Here is a 10,394-nt window from a genome sequence, read left to right on the forward strand (position 1 = left end):
AAGGGTCCTAAACATAAGATAATACTGAGGCCAATAGCAGCTCGATCTAGGGCCAGGAAATCTACTTTCACATTCCTTCCACAACCACCTCGTGAGCTCCTTGAATTGCAGGAGCCCATCAGAGACTTCTTCCCTCTGGTCCAACAACTGTTCTGTTTGTTTTTAAAGATACAACCCCACAATGCCCCAGAAACTACAGAATTTTAGCTCACATGAAAAAAAAAAAAAAAAACAATTAAGAATAGCTCAAACAAATGATGAAGATGCAGAGACAGAAAAATTTTTGAGGGAAAAAACATAATGGAACTAAGTGAAAAATAATTCAAATAACTGATGGAAAGATTGAGGAAAGTAAGGCTAATACAGAAAAAAAAAAAAAAACCTTTAGAAGAATTCATGAAAATGCTACATGAACAAACAGACAAAATAAATGCAAATTTTGAAACAAAACAAAATCTGCTATTAGAAATCCAAAAGATTGATACTAAAATCTTAGAAATTAACAATACATTGAAAGGGGAAAGGAGACAATTTGAAGCAATGAAAGCATGAATTAGTGAACTTGCAGATAAATCTCTCAATGCACTTATGCTAGATGAACAATCAGAAAAAAGAATGAAAAATTTCTTAGAAAGCCTAAGAGTTATGTGGGACATTATGAAGAGGAACATATTGCAGGTGACTGGAATTCCAGAACATGAAGAGACAATAAAAAGCACAGAAAAAACTGTCAAAGAGTAGTTGAAAGAAAACTTCCCTAATATCATGAAAGATGAGAAGATGAGCATTCAAGAAGCTGAACAAGGAACAAACAGGATACATCCCAAATGTAAATCACTAAGACATATCACAATCAAACATTCCAAAATCAAAGACAAGGAAGAATCCTGAGAGCACCTTAGGCAAAACAAAAAGTTACTTATAAAGAAGAACCAAAATAATGTTAAGATGCCTGGCTGCCTATTGTATTTTGTTTCCCTTGCATAATATTATAAAATAGACACTTGAGGTGGGAGAGAAAAGGATAGCCAGAAATATCACCATAGAAAACTTGTAAGTCCGTCTTCTGCCTATAACTGCTTGCCTAAAATGGGGCTACTATGTGCCCAGTGAAGGATGCTTCCTGTAGAGCCTCTGCATTACATAAGACCATAGGTGGAATCCTGAACAGCATCCAGAATCTTTTGAGGTGGGAAATTTCTACTTGAAAGGACAAGCAGACCAGCCTGGAGCATCTAGAAGAACAGAAGATATTTCTTGAAAGAAAGAGTGACCGAAAAAAAAAAAAAAAACAATATAAGCAGACCAACTGATTACTACAAGAACAAGCAAGTTGCTCACCCAGTAAACATCAAGTCAAGTTATCGGGTCCCCTCAAAACAAACCCCCTTCCAAGACTAAGACTCAATGGGAATACATGCTCTGATTGGTGACCATGTTCATCACCAATAAGGGGAGGTGAGGGAAAAATAGTAAAGAAGCTGCGAGCTAAGCCCTACAACATTCAATAGACTCCTGTGAACCCAGATGGAGACTGGTTGGCCAGCAGTGTTGCAAGACCTGGGGACTCTTGGGCCCAGAGTCAGTGACATAGCCACAGAGGACTAGAGTGGAGAGTGAAAAGTCCAGCTGATAAGAAGAGAGGGCATATGTACAAGAACACCACACTTGCAGATAATATACCCACTTGCCCTGGCTTCAATGACTGGATGATCAGAGCTCAACTAGAAGAAGAAAGAAAAAGAAAAAAAGACTAATCTGATACAATCTGATGAACTTGACCTATACCTATGGATGTGGTAGCTCAAAGGAGGGAACAAATCTTTACAAGGAAGATCATTCCCACCCCTCTACACAGAGTAGATAGGGATGGGCAACTTGGACATTGGCTACCCAAAGTGGGCGGGGCTACAAAGGCAAGAAGTGATTGGCTTACAAGCTTTCAAGAGGGAACCTAGATCCAGAGGGCCTGGAGGAAGGAAGAATCTCCCCTGAGTAGTATACACTCTGTCTAGGCGGGGCTAATGAAAGGAAATGCAGATAGGTCTCTTGTGATACAATAGTGAATAATTGTTATCAGGACTGATTGTGAGGGTTGGAAATGTAAAGGTAGACATTTTGCAGCAAGGATGGGAGTGATTAACTTTTCAGTATAGGAGCAGAGGTCCCTGGGACCATCAAGGGAGAAGAGCAGAGAGCGGGACCCTACCCAGAGAAGCAGTAATGCCTGAGATGGCGGCAGAGACGATGATGTGGAGAGATGGAGCAGTTGGGGACTTTAGACACAGAGAGGGAGAGGGGCTGTGTGCTGACGACCATGCGGCAGGCTTCCAGGGTATACCCTTTGGTTGGTTGATGATGCATGGAGGAGATTGTAACCATGGCAATGAAACGATATACAATAGGATGAATGTAAAACTAATGTTCTCCCATAAAACTATCACATAATTCACAATAAAACATTTTTTTAAAAAGAAGAAGAAGCTCTGATTTCTTATCAGAAATCATGCAGGCAAGAAGGCAATGGGATGACATATACAAAACTTTGAAAGAAAAAAATTGTCAACCAAAAATCATATACCCAACAAAACTGCCCTCAAATATGATGGTGAAATTATGATGTTTTCTGATGAAATGAAAGGAATTTGCAATGACCAACTTTACAAAAAAAATGCTAAAGGATGGTCTGACTGAGAATCAACAACAGTAGACAACAAGCTGAGATTACCAAACATGACAATAACAGCCAGAATTCAATCCAGTTATAAAAGTATTTAAAGTAAAATAATCCTACAAGACTGAAAATAGGGAACCAGAATGACCAATGTATAATGAAATCAACTACAAAGCAAAAAGAGAGAATAGTGTAGATACAGAACCTCCAAATGTCAAGGAAATCAAGTAGATTTTGAGATAAAACAGATTGTTTTAAGCAGGAAAAAAAATAGGTAAATTACGGGATAACCTCAAAGAACAATAATACACCTGCACATCAAAATTAAAAAAAAAAAAAAAAAAAAAACAGAACGATTTAGTAAACATTAACACAAAAGAAATGAAAATGAAAAGATAACTCACAAACAAAATGAACTTAGCATAGGAAATTATGCTGACCAAAGAATCCAGTAGCATCACAAAAAAACACACAGAAAAATGACAGCAATCAATTCATACCTATTGATAATTATACTGTGTGTAAATGGATTAGACATAACAGTCAAAAGTCATAGAGAGCAGAATGGATAAGAAAACAGGATCCTTCAATATGCTGTTTACAAGAGACATATCAAAAAGATGGAGTCAGCCTAGATGCCCATCAACAGAAGAATGGTTAAACAAACTTTAGTACGAATGGAATACTTGTAACGTTCGAGAATAACAATGAATTTGCAACTTGAATGAACCTGGAGGACATTATGCTGAGTGAAATTAGTCAATCACAAAAAGACAAATATTGCATGAGACCACTGTCGTAAAAAGTTAGGAAGCTGTTTTCTTAGTAAACATTCTCTTATGGTTATAGGGTTGGGAGGGAAAATTATTCACAGGCTAGAGGGTATGGGTGAAGTGGCAGGCAATATACAAGAGGAAGACTGGCAGAGGAAAGATGAAGGTAGTGAAAGACACAGGTAAGAATGCAAGAGTTAATGTGAAAAGAGGTAAATACTGTTAACTGATGGTACATAGAAGGGATTGCAATCATTGTAATGATGCAAAATATATGATGTGTTGAATGTAAAACTGTTAAGACTTCACTCAATTTCCAATAAAAAGTTTTAAAATAATAATACATCATGACTAAATGGGATTCATATCAGTTATACAAAGATGGTTCAATATTAGAAAAACAATCAACGTAATCCACCACAAAAATGAAGCAAAGGAAAAGAAGCACATTATCATATCAGTTGATGCAGAAAAAGCATAAGAAAATGCAGGGGGAAAACCCATCATCCATTTCTGACAAAAACACTCAACAAAATAGGAATGGACAGGAAATTGCTCAACATAATTCAGGGCATATATACAAAACCAACAGCCAAAATTGCAATCAATAGAGAGAAAATGAAAGCAATCTCTTTGTGAACAGGAACCAGACAAGGATGACGTTTATCACCACTCCTATTCAGTATCATGCTGGAAATCTTAGCCAGAGCTATAAGGCAAGAAAGGTAAATTAAAGGCATCTAAATTGGCAAAAAATAAGTAAAATTATATTTGCAGATGATATAATCCTATACATAGAAAATCCCAAAGACTCTGCAAGAAAGCGACTGGAATTCATTGAAAGATTCAGCAAAGTAGTAGGGTACAATATCAACATACAAAAATCAAGTAAAGAGAACTTTGAAAAGGAACGTATGTTGCTGGTATGACAGTAAAATGGTATAAGCACTGTGGAAAATGGTATGGTGTGTCCTCAAAAAGTTGGAAATAAAAATACCGTATGACCCAGCAATCCCTCTAGTTGGTATATGTTCCCAAGAAATAAGTACCATAACACTTATATAGATATATGCATACCCATGTTCATCGCAGCACTATTTACAATAGCAAAAAGATGGATACAGTCTAAATATCCATCAGTGGAAGAATGGATAAACAAACTTTGATACATACACACTATGCAACTCTGAATAATAACAATGAATCTGTAAAACCCCTCTTACTCAATCACAAAATAACAAATATTGTATGAGACCACTATTGTAAAAACTCAATGAAAGGTTTTCATGCTAAAGAAACATTCTTCGATAGTTACAAAGCATAGGAGGGAAGAGAGAGTAATTCACTAGCTAGAGAGTTTGTTGTGGTTATTGTTTAAGTGTCTTGGAGTTTGGTCTGACTCATAGTAATCCTGTATCAAGTTTCCAAAGAGCAGCTAGTGAGTTTGAACCACTGACTTGTGGTTAGTCCAGTGCTTATCCTACAGCACCACACCAGGAGACCTGGAGGGTTGTTGTTGTTGTTGTTGTTGTTAGGTGCCATCAGGTCAGTACCAACTCATAGCAACCCGATGCACAACAGAATGAAACACTGCCAATCCTGGGCCAACCTCACAATCATTTCTATGTTTGAGTCCATTGATGCTGCCACTTTACCAAACATGATATCCTTCTCCAGTGACTGATCCCTCCTGACAATATGTCCAAAGTATGAGAGACGAAGTTTGGCCGTCCTGGTTTCCAAGGAGCACTCTGGCTGTATTTCTTCCAATTGGGCAGTCTGTGGTACTTTTAATATTCTCCTCCAACACCATAACTCAAAAGCATCGATTCTTCTAGGTCTTCCTTATTCACTGTCCAACTTCCACATGCATATGAGGTTATTGAAAATGCCATGGCTTGAGTCAGGCACACCTTAGTCCTCAAAATGATATCTTTGCTCTTCAACACTTTAAAGAGGTCTTGTGCAGCAGATTTGCCTAATGCAATATGTTGTTTGATTTCCTGATTGCTGCTTCCTGACTGTTGGTTGATCCAAGAAAAATGAAGTCATTGACAACATCAATCTTTTCTCCATTTATATGGATGTTATTTATTGGTCCAATGGTGAGGATTTTTGTTTTCTGTACATTGAGATGCAACCCATACTAAAGGCTGTGGTCTTGGATCTTCATCAATAAGTATTTTAAGTCCTCTTGGCTTTCTGCAAGCAAGGTTGTATCATCTGCATATTTCAGGTTGTTAATGAGCCTTCCTTCAATCCTGATGCCATGTTTTTCTCCATATAGTCTAGCTTCTCAGATTATTTGTACAGCACACAGATTGAATAAGTATGGTGAAAGAGTACAACCTTGGTGCACCCTTTTTTCTAATTTTAAACCATTCAGTGTTCCCATGTTCTGTTCGAACAACTGCCTCCTGGTCTATGTACAGGTTCCTCATGAGCACAATTAAGCATTTCAGAACCCTCAGACTTTGCAATGTTGCCCATAGCTTTTCATGATCCACACAATCAAAAGCCTTTGAGTAGTGAATAAAACACAGGTAAACATCTTTCTGGTATTCTCTGCTTTCAGCCAAGATCCATCGGACATCAGCATTGATATTCCTCATTCCACATCCTCTTCTGAAGTTCTCTCAATGTATGGTTGCAGCTGTTTCTGTATTACCTTTAGTAAAACTTTACTCACATGGAATATCAATGATATTGTCTGATGGTTTCTGCATTCCATTGGGTCACCTCTCTTTGGAATAGGCATAAGTACAGATCTCTTCCAGTCAGTTGGTCAGGTAGTTGTCTTCCAAATATCTTGGCACAGATAAGTGAGTGCCTCAAGTGCCACTTCACTTTGTTGAAAGATTTTGACTTGTATTCTATCAATTTCCAGTCCCTTGTTCTTTGCCAATAACTTCAATGCACTTTGGACTTCTTCCTTCAGGATCATTGGCTCTTGATCACATGCTACCTCTTGAAATGGTTGAACATTGACCATTTCTTTTTGGTACAGTGACTGTGTATTCCTTTCATCTTCTTTTGATGCTTTCTTCATCATTCAATATTTTGCCCATAGAATCCTTCAATACCGCAAGTCGAGGCTTGAATTTTTCCTTCAGTTCCTTCAGCTTGAGGAATGCTGAACATGTTCTTCCCTTTTGGTTTTCCAACTCAGGTCTTTGCACATTTTGTTTTAATATTTGACTTTGTCTTCTTGAACTGACCTTTGAAGTTTTCTGTTTAGTTCTTCCATTTGCATCTCGATGCTGATGAGCAAGTTTCAGAGTCTGTTCTGACATCCATTTTGGTGTTTTCCCTCTTTCTTGTCTTCTTAATGACCTTTTGTATTCTTCCTGTATGATGTGCTTGATGTCATCCCACAACTCTTCTGGTCTTCGGTCTTTAGTGTCCAATACTTCAAATCTGCTCTTCAGATGTTCTCTAAATTCAGGTGGGATATGTTCAAGGTCATACTTTGGCTCTCATGGACTTGTTTTCATTTTCTTCAGCTTCAGTCTGAATTTGCATATCAGGAGTTGATGGTCTGTTCCACAATCTGCCCATATGGAACTTTTCCACTGTATCTTTCCACAGATGTAGTCAATTTGATTTCTGTGTATTCCATCTGGTGAGTTCCATGTGTATAATCATCTTTTATGTTGTTTTAAAAAGGTATTCACAACAAAGAAGTCATTGGTCTTGCAAAATTCTGTCATGTGATCTCCAGCATCGTTTCTATCACCCAGGCTATATTTTCCAACTACCTATCCTTCCTCTTTGTTTCCAACCTTTATATTTCAATTGACAGTAATGATCAGTACATCTTGATTACATGTTTGATCAATTTCAGACTGAAGAGGTTGGTAGAATTCTTAAATTTCATCATTGCTGGCTTTAGTAGTTGGTACGTAAATTTCAATAGCAATGGTATTAACTGGTCTTCCTTGTAGGCATGTGGATATTATCCTATCACAGACAGCATTGTACCTTATGACTGATCTGGATATGTTCTTTTTGATGAATGTGACACCATTCCTCTTCTATTTGTCATTCCCAGCATAGTAAACCTTGTAATTGTCAGAATCAAAATGGCCAATACCAGTCCATTTCAGCTCATTAACGCTTAAGATATCAATGTTTATGCATTCTATTTCATTTTTGACAGTTTCCAATTTTCCTAGATTCATGCTTTGTACATTCCATACTCCAATTATTAATGGATTTTACAACTATTTCTCTTCATTTTGGGTTGTGCCCCATCAGCAAATGAAGATCCTAAGGGTTTTACTCCATTTGTGTCATCACAGTCAACTCTACTTTGAGGAGGTAGCTTTTCCTCAGTTGCATTTTGAGTGCCTTCTAACCTGAGGAGCTCATCTTTTGGCACTATGTCTGATGATACTCTGGTTGTCTTCATCATGTGTCAGTATTAAATACTCTGATGCTGACAGTGTTCCACTACTATTCACAAGGTTTTCAGTGACTAAATATTCAGAAGTAGTTTGTCTCTCCTTCTTCCTAGTCTTTCTTTGTCTGGAAGCTCACCTGAAACCTGTCCACTATGGTAGGCCCTGCTAATATTTAAAATACCAGAGACATTGCTTCCCGATTCACAGTAACACAGAAACTACCACAGTATAACAAACTGACAGACTAGAGGGTTAACTAGTGTTAACATGTTAACTTAGGTGATAGGGAGGACCATATACAAGAAAACGGAGGCTGGCAGAAGAATGATGAATAAAGGTGAAGACACAGGGAGGAATACAAGGATTAAAGGTGATATACATAAATACTGTTATATACACAACATTGGAACAACAGTGTTCTACAGTTAGATACATTGACATATATACAGGCTGAACAGATATGGAGGGAGAGTGGGGATAGAACCACAATGTATAAGGATTTGACAGAGGATTTCTGTACATGCATATTTACCTTTGCTGCAAACACACCCATGAATGTGGTGGAGCATACAGGAGGCAAAATGATGAAAATTTCTTAGATATTATCAGACATCTTAAATCAAAGTTTCTGGGTCTAGAGGTTCAAGACCGTAGTCTCAGGTGACACCATGGTCAACTGGCATAATATAGTCCACAGAGACAATGTTTTGCATCCTACATTTGTGAGTAGTGACTGGGATCTTAAAAGCTCATGAGGGGCAATCTAATGTATAACTATTGGTCTTTCCATTTTCAGAAATAAGAAGAGTGGTGAAAATTTGAAGATGCTTGGAAGCAACTAGTTCAATGAACCAAGGAACCTGTGAATATCAGCCACCATGACTCTGAGACCAGAACTAGACAGCGCCCAGCAATCACCACCAACTGCTCTGTAAGGGATCACTTTAGAAGGTCCAGGATAAAGAAACTATGGGGGAAAAAAACTCAAAATTATTTAAAAATAAAAAGACTGTGCTTACTTGAAAAAAAAAAAAAAATTAAAGAGACTGGAATAAGCCAAGATTACGGCCCTTGGCCACCCTTCACGTCTAGAACGGAATTCATTCTTGTGGTCCGATTTTCCGTCAAGCAGTAGACTGATATATGGGGGGAGGGGAAGAACAATTAGTAAGGTATGTTCACCATGGAATGGTCAATCATTCAATATCAAAACATTTCCTAAGGATAAAGTTGTGAAGGGATGGGAAGGTGGATGGAAAGGAAATCGAGCTATATGGAGAAAGTGGGATAATTGTTGTTACATGGAGGGGATTGAAATCATTGAGATGAAGCAAAGTGTACGATTTGTTGAATATAAAACTGATGATCTTCTCTGTAAACCTAAACTGAATTCACAATAAAAAGTTAAAAAAAGAAAACAGTCTGATTCCTTTACACTAATAAAGAGAACTCTGAAACGAAATCAGGAAAACGGTGTTATTTACAGTAACCATCCATAACATTATCTACTTAGGAAAAACTTCTAACCAGGGAAACAGACCTATTTTTTAAAATAATTACAAAACAGTACTACAAAAAGCCAAAAGAGGCTTTCTGCACTACCCAGAGAAGGGTCCATATGTTACTGTGCTGGGTTTCCGTTGAAACTTAAGGGGAAACTTACACAATGTCGGGAGCCCTTCATGTCCTGCAGATAAAGGAGGAGGATATCCTCAAATTTCTAGCTGTAGGAACCCATTTAAGTGGCTTCAACCTTGACTTCCAAATGCAACAGCACATCTACAAAAGGAAAAGTGATGGCATCTATATCATGCACCTAAAGAGGACCTGGGAGAGGCTGCTGCTGGCAGTCCGGGATATTGCTGCCACTGAACACGAAGCTAATGTTAGTGTCACACCCTCCAGGGATACCGGCCAGCGAGCAAGGCTGAAGTTTGCTGCTGACATGGGATCACCGCCTATTGCTGGGCACTTTACTCCAGGAATCGTCACTAATCAGATCCGGGCAGCCTTTCGGGAGGTTTGGCTTCTGGTGGTTACTGATCCCAGGTCTGACCACCAGCGTCTCACAGAAGTGTCTTACGTTAACTTGCCCGCCATTACTCTGTGTAACACAGACTCTCCTCTGTGCTACGTGGACGTTGCCATCCACGTAGCAACAAGCAAGCTCATTGGATCTGATGAGGACGCTGGATTGGGAGATTCTGCGCATGCGTGGTGCCATATCCCAAGCGCACCCATGAGAGGTCCTGTCTGGTCTTTGTTTCTACAGAGATCCAAAAGAGATTGAAAAGAAAGAGCAGGCTGATGCAGAAAAGGCTGTGACCAAGGAGGACTTTCAGGGCCAGTGGACTGTGCCGGCTTCCGAATTTACTGCCGTTCGGCCTGAGGTTGAGGTCGCTGATGGGTGTGGTAGCATCTGCTGCCCTCTGTGCCTATTCCGCATTCTCTACTGAAGACGGCAGCACTCAGCCTGCAACTGAAGACTGGTCCGCAGTCCCCATTGCTCAGACTACTGAGTGGGTAGGAACAACCACTGAGTAG

The 10,394-nt window shown here is 38.8% G+C and overlaps 1 pseudogene; it reads left to right on the top strand.

The window, feature by feature from the left end:
- Positions 1 to 9,516: 9,516 nt before the first annotated feature.
- Positions 9,517 to 10,394, top strand: LOC102829436 (annotated as a pseudogene).

Source organism: Chrysochloris asiatica, unplaced genomic scaffold, assembly GCF_000296735.1.
Source record: "Chrysochloris asiatica unplaced genomic scaffold, ChrAsi1.0 scaffold00458, whole genome shotgun sequence".
In the NCBI taxonomy this organism is placed as follows: domain Eukaryota; kingdom Metazoa; phylum Chordata; class Mammalia; order Afrosoricida; family Chrysochloridae; genus Chrysochloris; species Chrysochloris asiatica.